The 21,903-nt window shown below is 41.5% G+C and overlaps 2 long non-coding RNA genes across 2 annotated transcripts; both read left to right on the forward strand.

Annotated features, from left to right (window-relative positions):
- Positions 1-1,554: 1,554 nt before the first annotated feature.
- Positions 1,555-2,994, forward strand: LOC128511061 (uncharacterized). The gene is made up of 3 exons (XR_008356152.1): positions 1,555-1,640; positions 1,887-1,948; positions 2,564-2,994. It is a non-coding gene; the product is annotated as an uncharacterized LOC128511061 (long non-coding RNA).
- A 7,924-nt stretch (positions 2,995-10,918) lies between these two features.
- On the forward strand, positions 10,919-11,715 carry LOC128511062 (uncharacterized). The gene is made up of 3 exons (XR_008356153.1): positions 10,919-11,007; positions 11,176-11,274; positions 11,494-11,715. It is a non-coding gene; the product is annotated as an uncharacterized LOC128511062 (long non-coding RNA).
- The last annotated feature ends 10,188 nt before the right edge of the window (positions 11,716-21,903 follow it).

The following is a 21,903-nucleotide window of genomic DNA, read 5'->3' on the forward strand; positions in this document are numbered from 1 at the left end:
TAACCACTGACTGGGGTGATTTGTTCATATTTTTAACCACTGACTGGGGTGATTTGTTCATATTTTTTACCACTGACTGGGGTGATTTGTTCATATTTTTAACCACTGACTGGGGTGATTTGTTCCTATTATAAACCACTGATTGGGGTGATTTGTTTATATTTTGTTCATATTATTAACCGCTGACTGGGGTGATATGTTCATATATTGTTTATATAATTAACCGCTGACTGAGGTGATTTGTTCATATTTTTAACCACTGACTGGGGTGATTCGTTCAGATTTTGTTCATATTATTAACCGCTGACTGAGGTAATTTGTTCATATTTTTAACCACTGACTGGGGTAATTTGTTTATATTTTGCCCATATTTTTAAATGCTGACTAAGGTGACTTGTTCATATTTTGCTCATATTTTTAACCACTGACTGGGGTGATTTGTTCATATTTTTAACCACTGACTGGGGTGATTTGTTCATATTTTTAACCACTGACTGGGGTGATTTGTTAATTTTTTGCTCATATTTTTAACCACTGACTGGGGTGATTTGTTCATATTTTTAACCACTGACTGGGGTGATTTGTTAATTTTTTGCTCATATTTTTAACCACTGACTGGGGTGATTTGTTCATATTTTTAACCACTGACTGGGGTGATTTGTTCATATTTTTAACCACTGACTGGGGTGATTTGTTAATTTTTTGCTCATATTTTTAACCACTGACTGGGGTGATTTGTTCATATTTTTAACCACTGACTGGGGTGATTTGTTCCTATTATTAACCACTGATTGGGGTGATTTGTTTATATTTTGTTCATATTATTAACCGCTGACTGGGGTGATATGTTCATATTTTGTTCATATAATTAACCGCTGACTGAGGTGATTTGTTCATATTATTAACCACTGACTGGGGTGATTTGTTTATATTTTGCTCATATTTTTAAATGCTGACTGGGGTGATTTGTTCATATTTTGCTCATATTTTTAAATGCTGACTGGGGTGATTTGTTCATATTTTTAACCACTGACTGGGGTGATTTGTTCATATTTTGTTCATATTATTAACCACTGACTTGGGTGATATGTTCATATTTTGTTCATACAAAAATAATGTTTGTAGTTTGTAAAAATTATGCTTGTAGTTTATTCAGAATATAGTTAACTGACAGGCAAAATATCTCCTACACAGACAGGAGATTTGCGCTTCTGATTGGCTCAGAAAACCTTGTTACACAACCCCCTACGCTTTCCAGAATTTTCCTGAGGTAAGTAGGATTGGTTCATAATTTTAACTGCGTTGTGTAAAAACTAAACTTGAGAAATGAAATGTGTTTTTGTACAAGGCTATATATATAAGACCTGTATTATAATTATAATAAGAGTCTCCTTATTGTAGAAGACAAAGAACTGCACAATGAGCTGCATGATTACCCCTTTAGTTAGTTATGTGATTGAGGAAAGTGCTACACAAAAAATAATTTAAAGACAAAAATTATGTTTGTAGTTTTTTCAGAATATAGTTAACTGACAGGCAAAATGACTCTTACACAGACAGGAGATTTGCGCTTCTGATTGGCTGACCAACATTGTTGCACAGCCCCAGAGACGCCCTACACTTTCCAGGATTTTCCTGGGGTGAGTAGCATTGGTTTATAATTTTAACTGCTTTGTGTAAAAACTAAAATTGAGAAATGAAATGTCTTTTTGTACGAGGCTATATATTAGACCTGTATTGTGTGAATAAGAGTGTTATTGCAGGGAGTCTCCTTATTTTAGGAGAGATTAGGTTGAGGCTGGTTATCTAGAGTGTGTTGTATAAGTATAAAATTAGGTTTCTGTTAAATGTCTTTAATCATTCACTTGCTTTCTGGCTTTCTTCAGATTGATTTCTTCATTGAGCTTCAAGTTTCAAATTTTGAGCTTCATCTCGTGACCAACTCGAGGTTTGTTGTATTATTTGTTTTTAGTACATTAAATAGTGCACTATGCTGGACCCCTGCCCACCTCCAAAAGTATAGGATCATGCAAAAAAAGAAATTGTATTGTCAATCCTTAATTATGATCAGGTCTGTGGTGGTGTTTTTGTCTAAAAAAACAAAGCTCCTTCTCTTAAAATCTTGGTTCATATTTTGTGTTTTATTTGCTATAATTCTTTTAGCTGGGGGACTTAACTTTTTTGGTCTTTTCAACATTTTTATAATACAATTTACAATAACTTTTAAATTAGAAACCTGCTTTAAATGACATGTAGAAACACATAGTAAAGGAAAACAGACAATTGTTTGTTACACGATTATGCATGGCATAATCTAAAAATACACAGAACCGGACAGTGACCATATGCTATTAGTTACAAAATTGCAATGATTTTATTATGATTTAAAGTTTCAGAATTAAGCACTACATTGTGTTTATTGACATACATGTGATATGAAATGTGATATGTAAATGTTATGTTAATATGTTAACATGTTAATAAAGTTTGTCCAATTTAATCGTCTCTAATTAATGAGTTGTCATGAATTATCGTAATTATTTTCCGTTTTTATGTATTAAAGGATGCCTCGGAAAGGAAAGAGATCCCAGGCTCAAAAACTTCGTTGGCTGAAGGCAGACCTGACTGGACAGCCTACCGTCATTAAAGGTGTGACCCGGTCTTCTGATGGAGAACAGGCAGGAGACGGTGACAACACACCCAGGATGCTTTCACTGCATGCATCTCATTGCCAGAGTGATGCGAGGTATGATGTTTTTTCAAGAAATTATCAATGCTCGTGTATAGCTTTGACATTTCTTGCATACCACAGTGAAGGGACATGCTTCAAACAGCTTGATCTTGACAGAGTGTTAGAGGAGGGTGATGCTTTGTATGTCAGCACTAAAATGCAGCTCATCGCTGAGGGAAGATTCAGACACAATCATCTCAGCATGGATGAAGTACCTCTGAGCATTACAACTTGTAACCACAATTACAGTGTGCAGAAGTCAGAGGTCATGAGTGGCTACTTGAGAGCCAGAGGAACTCCAGACATGGAAGATTGGTGGATTCCTCTCAGTGAAAGACTTCATTTGCTATAATTCTTTTAGCTGGGGGACTTAACTTTTTTGGTCTTTTCAACATTTTTATAATACAATTTACAATAACTTTTAAACTAGAAACCTGCTTTAAATGACATGTAGAAACACATAGTGAAGGAAAACAGACAATTGTTTGTTACACGATTATGCATGGCATAATCTAAAAATACACAGAACCGGACAGTGACCATATGCTATTAGTTACAAAATTGCAATGATTTTATTATGATTCAAAGTTTCAGAATTAAGCACTACATTGTGTTTATTGACATACATGTGATATGAAATGTGATATGTAAATGTTATGTTAATATGTTAACATGTTAATAAAGTTTGTCCAATTTAATCATCTCTAATTAATGAGTTGTCATGAATTATCGTAATTATTTTCCGTTTTTATGTATTAAAGGATGCCTCGGAAAGAAAAGAGATCCCAGGCTCAAAAACTTCGTTGGCTGAAGGCAGACCTGACTGGACAGCCTACCGTCATTAAAGGTGTGACCCGGTCTTCTGATGGAGAACAGGCAGGAGACGGTGACAACACACCCAGGATGCTTTCACTGCATGCATCTCATTGCCAGAGTGATGCGAGGTATGATGTTTTTTCAAGAAATTATCAATGCTCGTGTATAGCTTTGACATTTCTTGCATACCACAGTGAAGGGACATGCTTCAAACAGCTTGATCTAGACAGAGTGTTAGAGGAGGGTGATGCTTTGTATGTCAGCACTAAAATGCAGCTCATCGCTGAGGGAAGATTCAGACACAATCATCTCAGCATGGATGAAGTACCTCTGAGCATTACAACTTGTAACCACAATTACAGTGTGCAGAAGTCAGAGGTCATGAGTGGATACTTGAGAGCCAGAGGAACTCCGGACATGGAAGATTGGTGGATTCCTCTCAGTGAAAGACTTCAGTGTCTTTCAACCGATGTCAGCCATGCACTTCTTCTTCTTTCTCCATCGTTTATCGCTGTGTTCAAAGACAGATCTGGACGATATGGATATTTTGATTCACATTCTACAACTGCTGAAGGTTTGCCACATCCTACTAATGATGGAACTGCAGTTATGCTAACTTTCACTGAACTGAATGACTTTACCAATGCAATTCTGGAGCTTTTTCGGGATCATTCTGACCAAGCAGGCTATGAATTTATGCCTGTGTCATTTAAAATGGAGCAACAGTTTGCTGAAGTGTCCACATCATCAACTTGTGTGTCACTGCCAAAAGTCGCTTCAACACTAAAAGGACCACAAACAAATGCTGGAGCCAGAAGCCAAAATGTCATAGACATCATGAAAAAAAATAAGCTGAAAAGAAGAAAAGAAATGCGGAGAATTGCAAATCAGAAGGAATGTGCCGGGCCTGAGGAAACAACTCCACACTTGGAAGAACGAAAAAAGAAGAGAAGGAAATATGAGAAAGAAAAGTATGCATCTACTTTGGTATTTCGAATGAAGAAAAAAGAGGTCAGCAAGGAAAAATATAATCAAGATTGTTTGTTCAGAAACAAAAAGAGAGAACACATGATCAAGAGGTACAACACTGATTCTCTCTTCAAGACAAAGATGAAAGAAACCATGTTCAGGAGGTACCACACAGATGCTCTGTTTCAAAAGAAAATGAAGGACTACATGGTCAGGAGGTACCACACAGATGCTCTGTTTCAGAAGAAAATGAAGGACTACATGGTCAGGAGGTACCACACAGATGCTCTGTTTCAGAAGAAAATGAAGGACTACATGGTCAGGAGGTACCACACAGATGCTCTGTTTCAGAAGAAAATGAAGGACTACATGGTCAGGAGGTACCACATAGATGCTCTTTTCCAGAGCAAAATGAAGGACTATGTGGTTAGGCGGTACCACACAGAAGCTCTGTTCCAGAAAAAAATGAAACAATACATGGCAAGACGATATGCAAATGATCCAAAGTTTCGATCACGTCACATTCTACTTTGCACTCTTCAAAAGAAACACAAGAGTCTCACCAATGCTGGATTTCAGATTCTTTATAAGCTGCAATGTGCGTTAAGGATCAAAAGAAAATATAAACCATACGTTCGTTCCAGCCATGATGCTACGAGACAGCCTTTGTCCAGGATTTTAATGCAAACAGCCATATCTGCGTTTCGTTGTCAGATTCAGCATGGACCAACTTACATCTGTACAGTCTGTCACAGAGCCTTGTTTCCAGATCAAGTCAGAGTATGTAAGAGAATAAATTACACCAAAGATGTTCAAATTGCAGCATGTTGCTTAAGCCGGAAATACGTTCACCTTTGTGACCACGCCTGCTCAGTTTCTTGTGTCGTTCCGGAAGAGAGAAGACAGGAATGGATCTGCCACACCTGCGACAGCCATCTTAAGAGAGGACACATGCCTTCAATTGCGGCAGCTAACAAACTTCAGCTGCCACCCATCCCCGCGGAATTAGCTGAATTGAATGTGCTTGAACGTCAGCTTATTGCCAAAGTTATACCATTTGCAAAAATGATTGCATTACCAAAAGGACAGCAGAGAGCAGTGCATGGAGCTGTTGTTTGTGTGCCCTCTGAAGTTGAGAAGACCGTCAACTCTCTGCCAAGACCTAGTAGTGAGTCCCAGCTACTACAGGTGAAGCTAAAGAGACGCGTAAATTTTAAAGGATACCAGCACTTCCACACTGTGAATATGCACAATGTGCTAGCAGCTTTAACGGTACTGAAAGCAGTGCATTCGGAATACACGGACATCATCATAAGTGACACTGCCACCTTTGAATTTCCCCCTGATGATGAGGTAGAGGAGAAACAAGATGTTGGCGTTTCTGAAGAGGATGATCAGAATGTCAGCACAGAAGAAAAAGACGAGCTTAGGCCTGGCCTCACTCTTGACACGTGCATGCAGCCGCTTGACATCGGACAGGAGATCTTATCCTACGGCGAGGGAATCTTCAGCATCGCACCTGCTCAAGGAAAAAAGCCTGTGGGATTTTTCAAAATACCCAAACTGGAAGCCATGGCATTCCCTGTACAGTTCCCTACTGGAGAGAATACGATTGACGATGCTCGAGAAGTTGCATTATCTCCAAGCAGGTATTTCAATGTGAGACTGTTCTGTGTGGATACTCGGTTTGCAAAGGATCAAAGTTACCTTTTCTTCGCTCAGTTTGTGACTGAAACGCACTTGGCCAGAAACAGTATGTCTATCCAGTTGCGAAAGGGCAAACCCGTTACAAAAGACGGACGAAGAATCTCCAACAAGCTGCTTCAAGATGATCTCGAGGTTGAAAGACTGGTCCACAGCCGTGATGCAACAAGGTTCATGCAACCCTTGAGAGGCACTCCATCTTATTGGGAGAAAACACTGAGAGACCTACAGGCCATGATTAGGCAGTTAGGAACTCCGACTTTTTTTTGCACATTTAGCGCAGCTGAAATGCGATGGCCTGAAGTAATAGTGGCAATCAAGGCTCAGCAAGGTGAACAGGTTGTCTTTTCAGAGCTTGACTGGATGGAAAAATGTGAAATCCTACGAAGTAACCCTGTCACTGTCATGCGGATGTTCGAAAAACGAGTTGATGCATTAATGGCCCGCCTGCTTTTGTCACCTGCTCAACCCATTGGTGAAGTCGAGGACTACTTTTATCGAGTCGAGTTTCAAGCCAGAGGAAGTCCACATATTCATCTAGTGGTTTGGGTAAAGAATGCACCTCAATTCGAGAGCGATTTTGACAAGGATGTGTGTGAATTTGTGGACCGCTACATAACTTGTCAGTTGCCGGACCCTAGCGACGATCCCAAGCTTCATGGAATCGTCACTGAAGTTCAATTACACAGCAGGAACCACTCTAAATCATGCAAAAAAGGAAATGTTTTGTGTAGATTTGGATTCCCAAAACTGCCCATGCCGAAGACTGTGATAACCCGACCACAACTGCAGCCTTCTGAGGAAGAAGAAGAAAACGACCAGGAAAACGAAGAGGAAAGAAACCAGCTAGACAGAACGAAGTCAAGACAGGAAGCTGCTCGAAGAGCAATGGACAACGCCAGGCTAAAACTTAAGCCATTATGGGATATGCTGAATGATCCCCAAGCATCATTTAATAGTTTGTCAGATTTGCTGAGCGATTGTAATTTGTCCATGGAAGATTACATAAAGTACACTAAGGACCTGTCCACTTCCAGTGTGATTTTGCTGAAGCGTGATCCAAAGGAAGCTTGGGTGAATGGATACAATCCGGATTTGCTGAGGGCATGGAACGCCAACATGGACATTCAGTACATTCTTGACTCGTACAGCTGCATTATGTATATGTTGTCCTACATTTCCAAGCCAGAGCATGAAATGAACGAATTCCTGAAGACCGTGATCCAGAGTGTCCGTGAACAAGATGTAAATAAAAAGGACGAAATGAAGCATATAATGCAGGCCTACTCCAAACACAGGCAAGTAAGTGCTCAGGAATCTGTGGCACGAACGTGCAGCTTACCACTGAAGAAGTGTTCAAGAAGTGTGGTGTTTATACCAACGGATGATGATGCCCTGAAGATGAGTCTGCCCATCAGTGCCTTGCAAAGAAAAGATCCGGATTCAGAGGACGTTTGGATGTCGGGACTAATTGATAAATACAGAGCAAGGCCTAAAACAGAGGAGTTTGAAAACATGTGTCTGGCAGAGTTTGCGTCGAACTACCGTGTCGTGTATGGTCAGCAAGCGAAAGGAAAGAAAGCTAAGCGACTGCTCAACAACATAGGCTATATTCAGAAGAGAACTGTTGGTAAGCCAGCAATTATCAGATATGCTCGGTTTTCAGAGAAGAAGAATCCGGAGAAGTTTTACGGAAGTTTGGTGAAACTTTATGTGCCACACCGCTTCAACGAACAGCTAAAACCTCAGCGTTATCCGACATACGAGGATTTTTACAAAACTGCATTTGTGGGACTTGCAGGATACGGTCTAAATTTCCCGGTACAGTCAATAGTAAAAGCAAACCAGCAGAAATACGAGAAACACAGCAAAGAAGTGGATGACGCTTTCGAACAGTTGCAACAGCAAGGACCATGTGAGAATGCTTGGACAGCTTTTGCCCCTGAAATTGAAATGGATCGTTTGGATTGTATTGCAGAGCAAGAAGACATCAATCCAGAAGAAGAGAAGGAACAAGATGATGTACCGGAATATCAGGTTCTTCGTGACGATGGCGTTGTACCACGAATAGAGGCACCACAGATGACTGCTGAATTTGTGAGGAAGTTGTTCAGGAGCCTGAATGAGACACAGGCAGCCATGTTCTACACTGTCCGCCAGTGGTGCCTGAAGCGTGTGTGGGGTCATAATCCCGAACAGTTCTTCTACTTTGTGTCAGGTGGTGCTGGTTGTGGGAAATCGCACGTCATCAGGTGCATATACACAGAAGCCACCAAGATTCTGCGACAACTGCCTCGACTACGGAATGAAGGTGATCTCTCTGTACCTACAGTGCTGTTGACTGCATTTACTGGAACAGCAGCATTCAACATTTCTGGAAAGACACTGCATTCCCTTTTAAAACTGCCAAGGAGTTTGAAGCCACCTTATCAAGGACTTGGGAACACCCTTGATGAAGTAAGAGCAGGATTATGCAACGTGGAGATTCTTATTATTGATGAAGTATCCATGATTTCCAAGGACCTGTTTGCTTACGTTAACTGGAGACTTCAACAGATCAAAGGCAGCAAGAAACCATTTGGAGGAATCTCTTGTCTGGCCGTAGGAGACTTTTTTCAACTGCCACCGCTTGGGAAAGCCAAACCACTCTGCGTGTACGAAGAGGATGTGCTGGACTTCTGGAAGGATAACTTTCAAATGGTTACGCTCACCGAGGTAATGCGTCAAAAAGAAGACCTTGCTTTTGCGGAACTTTTGAACAGACTTCGAGTGAAGCAGAAGACTCAAGCTCTCGAGGAAGAGGACAGAGCTTTGTTAATCCAGGCCGCGAAGAACCCAGAAGACTGCCCGCATGATGCTCTACACGTATTTGCCACCAACAAAGAGGTTCACAAACACAATCTCAAGACTGTACAGGCACTTCACACTGACATCATTACGGTTGATGCCGAAGACTACAGGAAGGACCCAAAAATAGGACTGACGAAGAAACTTCACAAACCTGTCATCGGAAAAAGGGAAGACTTGCTCGACACCATTCAACTTGCAGTGGGAGTTCGCGTAATGGTGACTAGAAATCTGGATGTGGAAGATGGCATTGTTAATGGATCTTTTGGTAAAGTTGCAACCATAGTCACCACAACAAAAGATGAAATTGCCACGGTGCAAAGGCTTGGACTTCAGCTAGACAATCCAAATGCAGGTCAAAAACATCGCAAAAAGGGACAAGGTGAAGATGATGTCTTGGTTTACATTGAGAGATCTGAAGAAAATCTGAGGAAAGGAGTAGTTCGTCGACAGTTCCCCATCAAGCTAGCCTATGCCTGCACAGCTCACAAGGTTCAAGGAATGACCATGCAATCTGCTGTAGTGTCGCTGAAGAAGATTTTTGAGCCGGGAATGGCCTATGTTGCCCTCAGCAGAACGACTTCATTGAGTGGATTACATATTACGGACTTTGATGAAAAGAAGATATATGCTAATCCCGAAATAACCATCTCTTTGCAAAACATGAAAAGAGCAAACCTTGAAGGAGTCATGCCACTTCTGCACCAAGTAAAGGAGGCAAGCCACAACCATACTTTTACAATCGTTCATCACAACACCGAAGGACTAGCATCCCACATCGAGGACGTTAGATGCCATCATGAGCTGCAACTTTCGGATATTCTTTGTTTGACGGAAACCCACCTGTCCGGCTCATGTATTTCTTCACATCTCCAATTAGAAGGATACAAGATGTTTGCACGAAATCGACACGTCTCCTACTCAACACATGCAGAAATTGCAAAGAAAGATGGTGGTGGGGTTGCAATATTTTGCAAAGAAGACATCCAAGCGCAGCCCCGCCAGTACATTCAAAATGTCACGGACCTGGAGTTTGTCGTCATCAACGTGGACACTCCGATGAATGCAACAATTGCTGCTGTGTACAGGCCACCACACTACAGTCTGGAGAAATTCTTGCCAAACTTAAGAAGCCTTCTCGATTATGTGGAAATGATGAAGAAGAATCCTGTCATCATCTGCGGAGACTTTAATGAAGACCTCCTTTCTCCTGGAAAAAAGCCTATAAACGACATGTTTCAATCCAAGGGCTACACACAACTGATCACAACAGCGACGACTGAAAAGGACACATTGTTGGATCAGATTTACGTCTCTCAACTTGACATCTGCATCCAGTCAGGTGTATTACAGACTTACCACAGTTATCACAATCCTGTATACTGCATTTTGCGCAAATGAGTTTCTGAGGTTGATGATAATAGTTTTTGTGGTTGGGGGTTCTGTTTTTGCTATATAGAACCAGGGACACTAAGGTTTAATGAAAGTAAGCCAATTTGTAAAAAAGTTTAAAGATGTTGAGCAAAGCAGCAGCAGTGAGAATCAGTGGCAGGTTCAGCGAAGACTTGAGGGAGCGAGAGCAGCAGGTCCACAAAGGATTCGCAAGGATAGGGCGGCATCTTCAGCGAGACAGCAGGAAGTGAGAGCAGCAGGAACAGTTAGTGAGACACACACTAACATGAAGACAGCAAGGTAAAGCCAGAGGCATTAAGACACTGTTGTAGTATATTTACCAAGATTTGTTTTTAATATTTCAATACAGGTTTTGAAATGTTAGAAGTAAAAGTTTACCCTTAAATTTGTGTTGTGCAATCTTTACTGTTAAAATGGTATAAGTAGAAATGGATGCACAAGAATAGTGCAGCATCTTCAGCAAGACAGCAGGAAGTAAGAGCAGCAGGAACAGTTAGTGAGTTCCACACTAACATGAAGACAGCAAGGTAAAGGCAGAGGCATTAAGACACTGTTGTAGTATATTTACTAAGATTTGTTCTTAATATTTCAATACAGGTTTTGAAATGTTAGAAGAAAAAGTTTAACTTTAAATTTGTGTTCTGCAATCTTTACTGACTTAGTAAATGCATTCCATCTTCTGTCATTAATGTCAGAGAAGACTTGGGAGAGCGAGAGCAGCAGGTCCACAAAGGATGCACAAGAATAGTGTGGCATCTTCAGTGAGGAAGCAGGAAGTGAGAGCAGCAGGAACAGTTAGTGAGAAACACACTAACATGAAGATAGCAACGTGAAGGGAGAAGAATTAAGACACTGTTGTAGTATATTTAGTGTGATATTTTTTAAATGTTTACCTTCAATCTAGGTTTTGAAATGTTGTAAGTAGAACTTTACCCTTAAATTTGTGTCCTGGAGTTTTTACTGACTGTAGTAAACGCATTCCATCTTCTGTCATTAATGTTTGCCTATTAAAGTTACAGGAGGAATTCGGATACAATAGCAAGAACAGGACAAGATTCCTCAAGATACAATCTTAAGCTAAGTTTAACCACTTCATTTCATTTCAATCAATGTACTACGTCACCACATTTTCAAAAAAAATTTAATCTAATTGTTGATTTTAATGTTTCAGCTACAGTTGAAGTGAGAACGCCTGAGAAGGCCTGTTGACAACAAGAGGAGCAGATGGCAGTGACAGTGAGGGATCAAGAGTACTGAGATACCAATGAGGTAAAATAAAAACGTGACAGTAAAACATTTATAATGAAAATTCTGTTTCACAGTGATTTTCAAAAATGGTTGATCATACATATCTCTTTCCAGACCATTGTGTTTCATTAGTTTAGTTTTGAAAAATCACACCAATTTACATCACAAAACATTTAAGACATCTTGTTTATCTCCACCTCAGGATATCCTCACTACTGTCATGCCAGATCCAGCAGCTGGTCGAAGGAGGATGCTTCGTGTGACCCTGCCTGCTTCGTGTGACCCTGCCTGCTTCGTGTGACCCTGCCTGCTTCGAGTGAGCCCTGCCTGCTGCATGTGAGCCCTGTCTGCTTGTTTTAATGTTTATAGACTATTTAGATATGTTTAATATCAATACTTGTCTTAATATAAAACTTTGGAATTGTCTCCCCAGCGACACACTGTATAAATGAAGATTAATTCCTGCTACCTGTTTCACCCAGATGAGGATGGGTTACCTGTTGAGTCTGGTTCCTCTCAAGGTTTCTTCCTATTACCATCTCAGGGAGTTTTCCTTGCCACTGTCGCCCTTGGCTTGCTCACCAGGGACAATCTGACCATTTTGATTAATACACATTCACATTCCATACAAACTTCAATAATTCTTTTGATTGTGTAAAGCTGCTTTGCGACAATGACAGTTGTTAAAATCACTATGCAAATAAAATTGAATTGAATACTGCTGTCATTAGCTTTTAGCTTTACTTAGAGTTTTTCTGTGTATTACATTAATAATGTGTTCACTGTTATGCTTATATTATTGTGCAATTTTTTTTTCTGTATATTATTTGTTTTTATTTAATGTAATGCTGCTTTGTGAAAAGCACTATGTAAATGAATTAGAATTGCATTTGAATTGAATTATAAATTGTTTTAGTTCATGAAATTATTTGTTTGAATTTCAAAGTATGTTTATATTTTATATGTGAAATAATTAATATTAGTTCACAATGTTATGCTGGTTTTGTTATTTCCTGTAAGATGACCTTAATTGATCTGATTTAAATAATTTCCAATAAATTGTCCAACTGTTGCATAGACCCCTTTGTATATTTTGTCAAGTTATTTCAGGTAAAGTTAATAGGTGTGGATAGAAAAAGTATATTTGGGTCAAAGGAATGTGGTTAGGCAAGTTATATAAAGGTTAATATTGGTGAAATAAAAACAAAAGAATGATAAGCCATTAACAAAAGAGAAATCAGGAAATATGAATAGAAGCAATATTGTCATATCACTGCTATACCAGCATTTAAATGTTGTTTTTCACAGAGAACTGAAGGAAACACTTCAGTAATACTGGGGCCAGAGTTTCGCCACGGCAAGCACCACTCACATTTTCTTCAGGAAATGTACCTCTCTAGTTATTATTATTAGTGGTGCTTGCAAAGCATCACTACTATTCTCTTGCAAACTTATTATTCTTTATCTTATTCTTCTTCTTCCGTATGAAAGTTCGGCGCGTAACTAGTCCCGCACCGTTTGTCGTAGACCCATGAATGAGGTGTCAAATCGTGCGGCCTATACGGGAATGGGGTGCTATGACTTTTCTAAGGGGTGGGTGGTTAATTGCCCCCGCAGGGGGCAATTAACCGTCCCGAAAAGTCCCATAGACTTAACATTGAGGCCAACTTTGACGGATTGTAGCGCAGAGAGTGAATTTTGTAGAGACGTCAAATTTACCACATTTGAAGAGGTTTGCAGCCTGTGTCAGAAGATACCCGGCACAGGGGGATAAGTTCGACCCCCGGGGCAAGAGGGGTCCCCAAAGTTGCCCCATAGAATTTGAATGGGGATTTTGGCAACTTTGCCCATTGACTTATAATGGGAATTTTAAAAAATTACTAGTGCCGCACCGTTCGTCGTAGACCCATGAATGAGGTGTCAACCCGTGCGGCTTATTCGGGAGTAGGGTGCTTTGATTGTTTAAAGGGGTGGGTGGTTAATTGCCCCCGCAGGGGGCAATTAACCACCCACAGACTTAACCCTGACAACAAATTTGACTGAGTCCCGCACCGTTCGTCGTAGACCCATGAATGAGGTGTCAAACCGTGCGGCTTATTCGGGAGTAGGGTGCTCTGACTGTTTGAAGGGGTGGGTGGTTAATTGCCCCCGCAGGGGGCAATTAACTACCCACAGACTTAACATTGAGACCAACTTTGACCGAGTACCATGAGTGAGGTGTCAAACTGTGCGGCCCATTTTCGGGAACAGGGTGCTGTGACTTTTCTGAGGGGTGGGTGGTTAATTGCCCCCGCAGGGGGCAATTAACCGCCCACAGACTTAACACTGAGAACAACTTTGACTGAGTCTTGCACCGTTCGTCGTAGACCCATGAATGAGGTGTCAAACCGTGCGGCTTATTCGGGAGTAGGCTGCTTTGACTCTTCGAAGGGGTGGGTGGTTAATTGCCCCCGCAGGGGGCAATTAACCACCCACAGACTTAACATTGAGACCAACTTTGACTGAGTCCCATGAGTGAGGTGTCAAACCGTGCGGCCCATCTTCGGGAACGGGGTGCTGTGACTTTTCTAAGGGGTGGGTGGTTAATTGCCCCCGCAGGGGGCAATTAACCACACACACACTTAACATTGATTTAACTGTGGAACCGACTGTCGTAGAGACACACTTTTGCATATATTATCATGCTCATAAGCCACGCCCCCTAGCACCCTCATTAGCATGCTGTTAGCATGATGCTAACGCGATTAGCATTTTGCTAGCATGATGCTAACAAAATTAGCATGTTTCTAGCTTTATGCTAATTTCATCAGCACATCGCTAGCATGATGCTAACGCTATTAGCATGTCGCTAGCATTATGCTAACTTTTCGCTAATCACATGTATAGAATGGTCCTAGCATCATGCTAGTGTAATTAGCATGATGTTTAGCTGATTAGCATGGTGCTAGCTTGATGCTAGCTGTATTAGCATGTTGCTATCAAGATCCCATTGTCGTAGAGATATGGAGGGTCAGAGTTTCGCCACGGCAAGCACCACTCACATTTTCTTCAGGAAATGTACCTCTCTAGTTATTATTATTATTCTTCCGTACAAAGTTTGGCGCGTAACTAGTCCCGCACCGTTTGTCGTAGACCCATGAGAGAGGTGTCAAATCGTGCGGCTTATACGGGAATGGGGTGCTATGACTTTTATAAGGGGTGGGCGGTTAATTGCCCCCGCAGGGGGCAATTAACCGGCCAAAAAATCCCATAGAATTAACATTACGGCCAAATTTGACGGATTGTAGCGCAGACAGGGAATCTTGTAGAAACGTAAACTTTTCCAGATTTGAAGAGGTTTGCAACCTGTGTCAGAAGATACCCCGCACAAGGGGATACGTTCGACCCCCGGGGCAAGAGGGGTCCCCAAAGTTGCCCCATAGAATTTGAATGGGGATTTTGGCAACTTTGCCCATTGACTTATAATGGGAATTTTAAAAAATTAATAGTGCCGCACCATTCATCGTAGACCCATGAATGAGATGTCAACCCGTGCGGCTTATTCGGGAGTAGGGTGCTTTGACTGTTTAAAGGGGTGGGTGGTTAATTGCCCCCGCAGGGGGCAATTAACCACCCACAGACTTAACACTGACAACAAATTTGACTGAGTCCCGCACCGTTCGTCGTAGACCCATGAATGAGGTGTCAAACCGTGCGGCTTATTCGGGAGTAGGGTGCTCTGACTGTTTGAAGGGGTGGGTGGTTAATTGCCCCCGCAGGGGGCAATTAACCACCCACAGACTTAACATTGAGACCAACTTTGACCAAGTCCCATGAGTGAGGTGTCGAAACGTGCGGCCCACTTTCGGGAACGGGGTGCTGTGACTTCTGTAAGGGGTGGGTGGTTAATTGCCCCCGCAGGGGGCAATTAACCACCTACAGACTTAACATTGATTTAACTGTGGATCTGACTGTCGTAGAGACACTCTTTTGCATTTATCATCATGCTCATAAGCCACGCCCCCTAGCACCCTCATTAGCATGCTGTTAGCATGATGCTAACGCGATTAGCATTTTGCTAGCATGATGCTAACAAAATTAGCATGTTTCTAGCTTTATGCTAATTTCATCAGCACATCGCTAGCATGATGCTAACGCTATTAGCATGTCGCTAGCATTATGCTAACTTTTCGCTAATAAAATGTATAGAGTGTTCCTAGCATCATGCTAGTGTAATTAGCACGATGTTTAGCTGATTAGCATGGTGCTAGCTTGATGCTAGCTATATTAGCATGTTGCTATCAAGATCCCATTGTCGTAGAGATATGGAGGGCCAGAGTTTCGCCACGGCAAGCACCACTCACATTTTCTTCAGGAAATGTACCTCTCTAGTTATTATTATTATTCTGAGACTAAATTTATAAACTCTATCTCCTCCTAGAGCTTTAACTCCACTAACTCCAAACTCGGCCCAGACCTTCAGACTGATCTCACGGGGTGTGCTATATCTTTTCTAACTGATCGGACTTACTAATTGCCCCGCAGGGGCAATTAACCGCCCCAAAAATCCCATTTACTTTACATTGAGAGAATTTTGACGGTTTGTTGCGCAGAGAGGGAATTTTGTAGAAACGTTAAATTAACCCTATTTGAAGATGTTTGCAGCCTTTGTCAAAAGATACCATGCACAAGGGTATAAGTTTTACCCCCGGGGCAAGAGAGGTCCCCAATTTGCCCCATTGACATATAATGGGGATTTTGGCGATGAACTAGTCCCGCACCATTTATCGTAGACCCATGAGTGAGGTGTCAAAGTGTGCAGAATATTCGGGAAGAATTTTTCTATGACTTTCCTAAGGGGTGGGCGGTTAATTGCCCCCGCAGGGGGCAATTAACCGTCCCATTGACTTATAATGGGGATTTTAGCGAATTATAACTGGTCCCGCACCGTTCATCGTAAACCAACAAATGAGGTGTCAAACCATGCGCCTTATTCGGGAATGGGGTGCCGTGACCTTTCTAAGGGGTGGGTGGTTAATTGCCCCCGCAGGGGGCAATTAACCACCCACAGACTTAACATTGAGACCAACATTGCCCGAGTCCCATGAGTGAGGTGTCAAACCGTGCGCCTTATTCGGGAAAGGGGTGCCGTGACTCTCCTAAGGGGTGGGTGGTTAATTGCCCCCGCAGGGGGCAATTAACCACCCACAGACTTAACATTGAGACCAACATTGCCCGAGTCCCATGAGTGAGGTGTCAAACCGTGCGCCTTATTCGGGAATGGGTTGCCGTGACTCTTCTAAGGGGTGGGTGGTTAATTGCCCCCGCAGGGGGCAATTAACCACCCACAGACTTAACATTGAGACCAACATTAACCGAATCCCATGAGTGAGGTGTCAAACCGTGCGCCCTATTCGGGAATGGGTTGCCGTGACTCTTCTAAGGGGTGGGTGGTTAATTGCCCCCGCAGGGGGCAATTAACCACCCACAGACTTAACATTAAAACCAACTTTGACCGAGTCCCATGAGTGAGGTGTCAAACCGTGCGCCTTATTCGGGGATCGGGTGCTGTGACTCTTTTAAGGGGTGGGTGGTTAATTGCCCCCGCAGGGGGCAATTAACCTCCCACAGACTTAACATTGAGACTAACTTTGCCCGAGTGCCATGAGTGAGGTGTCAAACCGTGCGCCTTTTTCGGGAATGCTGTGCTATGACTTTTGGTAGGGATCCGTCGCACGGTTTGCCCGAAATTCCCAAATAACCACCCCATTTTCCCCTATTCATTTCAATGGGAATTGGCCTGAAAAAGGGTGAAAACATGGGTCACTTTGAAAGCTTACCGTTCGGCCGTAATTTGTCGTAGAAACATCATTCAAAGTTTAAACGGGTCACAAGACTTTGGACTTTTACGGATTGGGTCCATGTTTTGATAACTTTCACGGTTGCTTCACGAGAGCAGTTTAAGTTTGATGAAAATTTTGATTTTTCACCATGCGTGCCACTGTCAACTGCCATATTCACGGAGTGTGAATCGGAGGGTGTCTTTACACTGTCACCACGTCAATATAATACATTTTACGGGCATGAGGATTCAATATGTCGTAGTCAGGAAGTTACTGCCACTCACGGTAAAAGAATTTTTGCGATCGGACCTACGGTTCTCGGTTGGGAAGCGTTTGTTTGAGAGCTTAATTATTACAGTTTGCTGTTCTCTGTGTCTGTCACAGAAGAGTGTGCGTGCGCATGCACGACCCATCCCCTTCTATGTACTATTTCTAACCCATTCAAACTCATTCAAACTCATCTCTCTATCTATCTATCTATCTATCTATCTATCTATCTATCATCTGACTATTTTTAACTAATCTATCTATCTATCTGTAATCTGACTATTTCTATCTATTTATAGACTCAATCATGAATCTATCTATCTATCAATCTATATATCTGTAACTGTCTATCTGTCTGACACTATCTATCTATCTATCTATCTATCTATCTATCTATCTATCATCTGACTATTTTTAACTAATCTATCTATCTATCTGTAATCTGACTATTTCTATCTATCTATAGACTCAATCATGAATCTATCTTTCTATCTATTAATCTATATATCTGTAACTGTCTATCTGTCTGACACTATCTATCTATCTATCTGTCTTTTAAACCTTTTAAACTTAAACTGTTTTAACTTTTTTAACTTCTTAAACTATTTTAAACTTTTCACACTTTTAAACTTTTATCTCCGGCTTTCTCAAGCCAACTTAAAGTTTGTCTAAACAAACTTTTGTATCTAGTTATCTATAAAATATATAATAAACACGTCAGAAAGTATATAAAACAAAAACTCCTATTAAAAGGTACAGTTAAAAAATTACCGAGCTACAGAAAAATTTTATGTAACAATTATTTTTAATTAAAAAAGTAAAAACAATAGCCATAAATCATTCTTTAATTGCATATCAGAGGCATGATCATGGCAAATATTTTTTTTTTGCATCACATTGCATAATAACGGCTGCTCAAACAAAGGCAACACATAAAAACTTTTTAAAACATTATACGCATTTTAAATTGTAAAAATGTTCAGTAATAATGACAATACAAGTAATAACAAATTAACATTAATAACATTTTCGTATTTACTTTCTACGGGTCCTGTGAGGGGGCACTTGCACTGTACCTGTGGTCACTCTTTGGCTCATTGTTTCTCTCCAGGTTTATTCCAGAGTACCCCTGCAAAAAAAGCAGTAAGCAGTAATTTAGAATCGTTCTCTAGAATTGTCAAGCAATGATAACAACTCAGATAGTAAGGTGTTATTCACACAGTATTGTCTAAGAAAAACATGTCTCAACCCAACCCTAACACCAACAAAGTTTGCATAACCTTTTTGAAATTTTAAGGGTAGCCCAAAGAGAAATCAAATATAATTAACAATCATTGACTATATTATAAATGCTATAGTTCCTGATCAGCACAAATAATAGGATATAATCATATAGATATAAAGAATAATATATAGGTTGCAAATAAGTTTTAGCATGCAATATTTTATTAGTTCTAAGAAAAGTTACATTTAAGGCCATGATAACTTCTGGGATTTTGGGATGACAACACTGTTGTCATTAGCACTTTTTTTTATACCACCTGTACAAATCTTTGCATTTAAACTTCAAATTATATACCAAGTACACTCAAAAAAATTAACCTGGCTACCAGTTACATGTACTAAAATGTAATATGTGTTTTGTACGTAATAATTTCATGTTTCCAAGATAAACATGAATAAATTATGTTGTATTTACATGAAATTCAACAACCTAACATGTATTAGATTCAATCATGTTGAGATAAACCAAAGAGATCTTGACACTATGAAAAGCGGAAATATCAGATCAAACATCGCGAGAAGACATCGCGAGAAGAGAACACAGTGTGTTGAGAAGACAAACGTTTGGCGGGCGTGTGGAAAAGGTAAGCAGGAATTAATTCCAGTCTTTCTAAATAGAAACGAAATACTGAACATAAATGTCACCTGCTGTTTAGCGATGTTTAGCATTTCTTGTATTTTTAATCACACTTAAAATACCGACGGTTATATGCGCGTGCTTAATCTGCGGTTCGATTCTGGTTTCGGTCTGTTCTCATGAGTTGTGAAGCGAGAGGAAGAAAGTATAAATATTGTTTATTTGATAAATTAAGTATCATGAATTTTAATTGAATCTATCTCTGTATTTTTTCACAGGAGTTTGTGACTGAAAGTGTCTCGTCTGCATCTGACTTCAGGAGTTTCCTGACCAACCGTCTCTAACCGTCATATTTAAAAGTCATAACGGACAGTTATAAAGTACAAAACGTTTTTTTTATTTTTAATTGTTTTTAATTGTTTTTTTATGATAAATACTTATTTGTGGTGTTTTATGTTTTTTTTTTTTACATCTTTTTAAATTGAGACCTCATTTGTAAGTTGCTGCTGGTGTCACGAGTCAGGTGTAAAGGCTGATGTTTCATCGCCGTGGGCGGATAAAGGGCAGGCATAAACGCAGAGGGTTCTTGTCAGATAACCAGTCTTTTATTGACAAGTAAACAAAACTTCCCCAAACCTAATTAACCAAAGTACTGGCTACGGAGGCTTAACAAACTTATAGGCTCTCTAAACTTCACACACACTCAGGTTCTTCACAGATAACACACTCAGGTACTTTTGACATACTGTAACGTTAAACACACAGGTTCTCTACAACTCACAGAGACTTCCTGACTAAACACACACAGACTTCCTGACTAACATACAGTACATAGAGACTTCTGACTAAACATACAGTACATAGAGACTTCTGACTAAACATACAGTACTTAGGTACACACTCGTGCGCTCCTAAGAGCGACACACGCACACCTATGCTCCTAAGAGCGGCATACTACCCATTCACGCTCTAACGAGCGACACACGCACACCTGCGCTCCTACGAACGACATACAACACATTTACGCTCTTACAATCGACACACGCACACCTGCGCTCCTACGAGTGGCGTACCACACATTCACGCCTGGACAGCCGCCGTAGTCGAGCCACGGATGCAGCTGCTGGACCCTTTATGTGACCCAGGCAGTTGAGGCAGCACTGGATCGCTGGAGTAGGCCGGGCGGTGGAGGCAGCACAGACTTGCTCTCGTACACTAAGCAGCGAAGGCACCACTGGGTCATCCTCCCAGCTGGGCGGCCGATGCAGTACTGGGTCTTCCTCAACGCCGGGCAGCAGATGCAGCAGCGATCTATCCTTGTTGCCCGGCATCGGCGGCAGCCCCGCTCGCTGTCAAGATCTAGCGTTGGTGGAGCCCTGAGGTCGGCGCAGGATGGTGGAGCCAGTTCCGGATCCGTTGATGGACCTGACTGAAGAGGCAGTGCTGGATAAAGGTGGGCCAGGCGGCGGAGGCAGCACTGCGTCGCTCTGGGAATTCGAGCATCGTAGGCAGCGCTGGGTTGTCCTCCGAGCCGGGTGGCTGATGCAGCACTGGGTTGTCCTGCCAACCAGGTGATGGAGATGGTGCTGGTTCCTTTCTGTGGACCCGGCTGATGAGGCAGCACTGGATCATGTGAGCCGGGCGGCGGAGGCAGCACTGCGTCGCTCTGGATACTTGAGCCTCATAGGCAGTGCTGGGTTGTCCTCCTAGCCGGGCGGCCGATGCCGTGCTGGGCTGCCCTCCCAGCCGGGCTTTCACTGCTGCGCTTGTATGGGGATGGAGTCTCACCGGAGACTCTCGGGGGTGGATGGGCCCTGTCCTGGGGCTTTACTGTGGGCCCCCCTATGCTATGCCCTTGTTTTAGGTCGAGCATTCTGTCACGCATCAGGTGTAAAGGCTGATGTTACATCGCCGTGGGCGGATAAAGGGCAGGCATAAACGCAGAGGGTTCTTGTCAGATAACCAGTCTTTTATTGACAAGTAAACAAACAAAACTTCAAAACTAAATAACTAAAGTACCGGCTACAGAGGCTTAACAAACTCATAGGCTTTCTAAACTTTACACACACTCAGGTTCTTCACAGATAACACACTCAGGTTCTTTTGACATACTGTAACTTTAAACACACAGGTTCTCTATAACTCACAGAGACTTCCTGACTAAACACACACAGACTTCCTGACTAACATACAGTACAGAGAGACTTCTGACTAACATACAGTAC

This window comes from Clarias gariepinus, chromosome 23, assembly GCF_024256425.1.
Source record: "Clarias gariepinus isolate MV-2021 ecotype Netherlands chromosome 23, CGAR_prim_01v2, whole genome shotgun sequence".
Lineage (NCBI taxonomy): Eukaryota > Metazoa > Chordata > Actinopteri > Siluriformes > Clariidae > Clarias > Clarias gariepinus.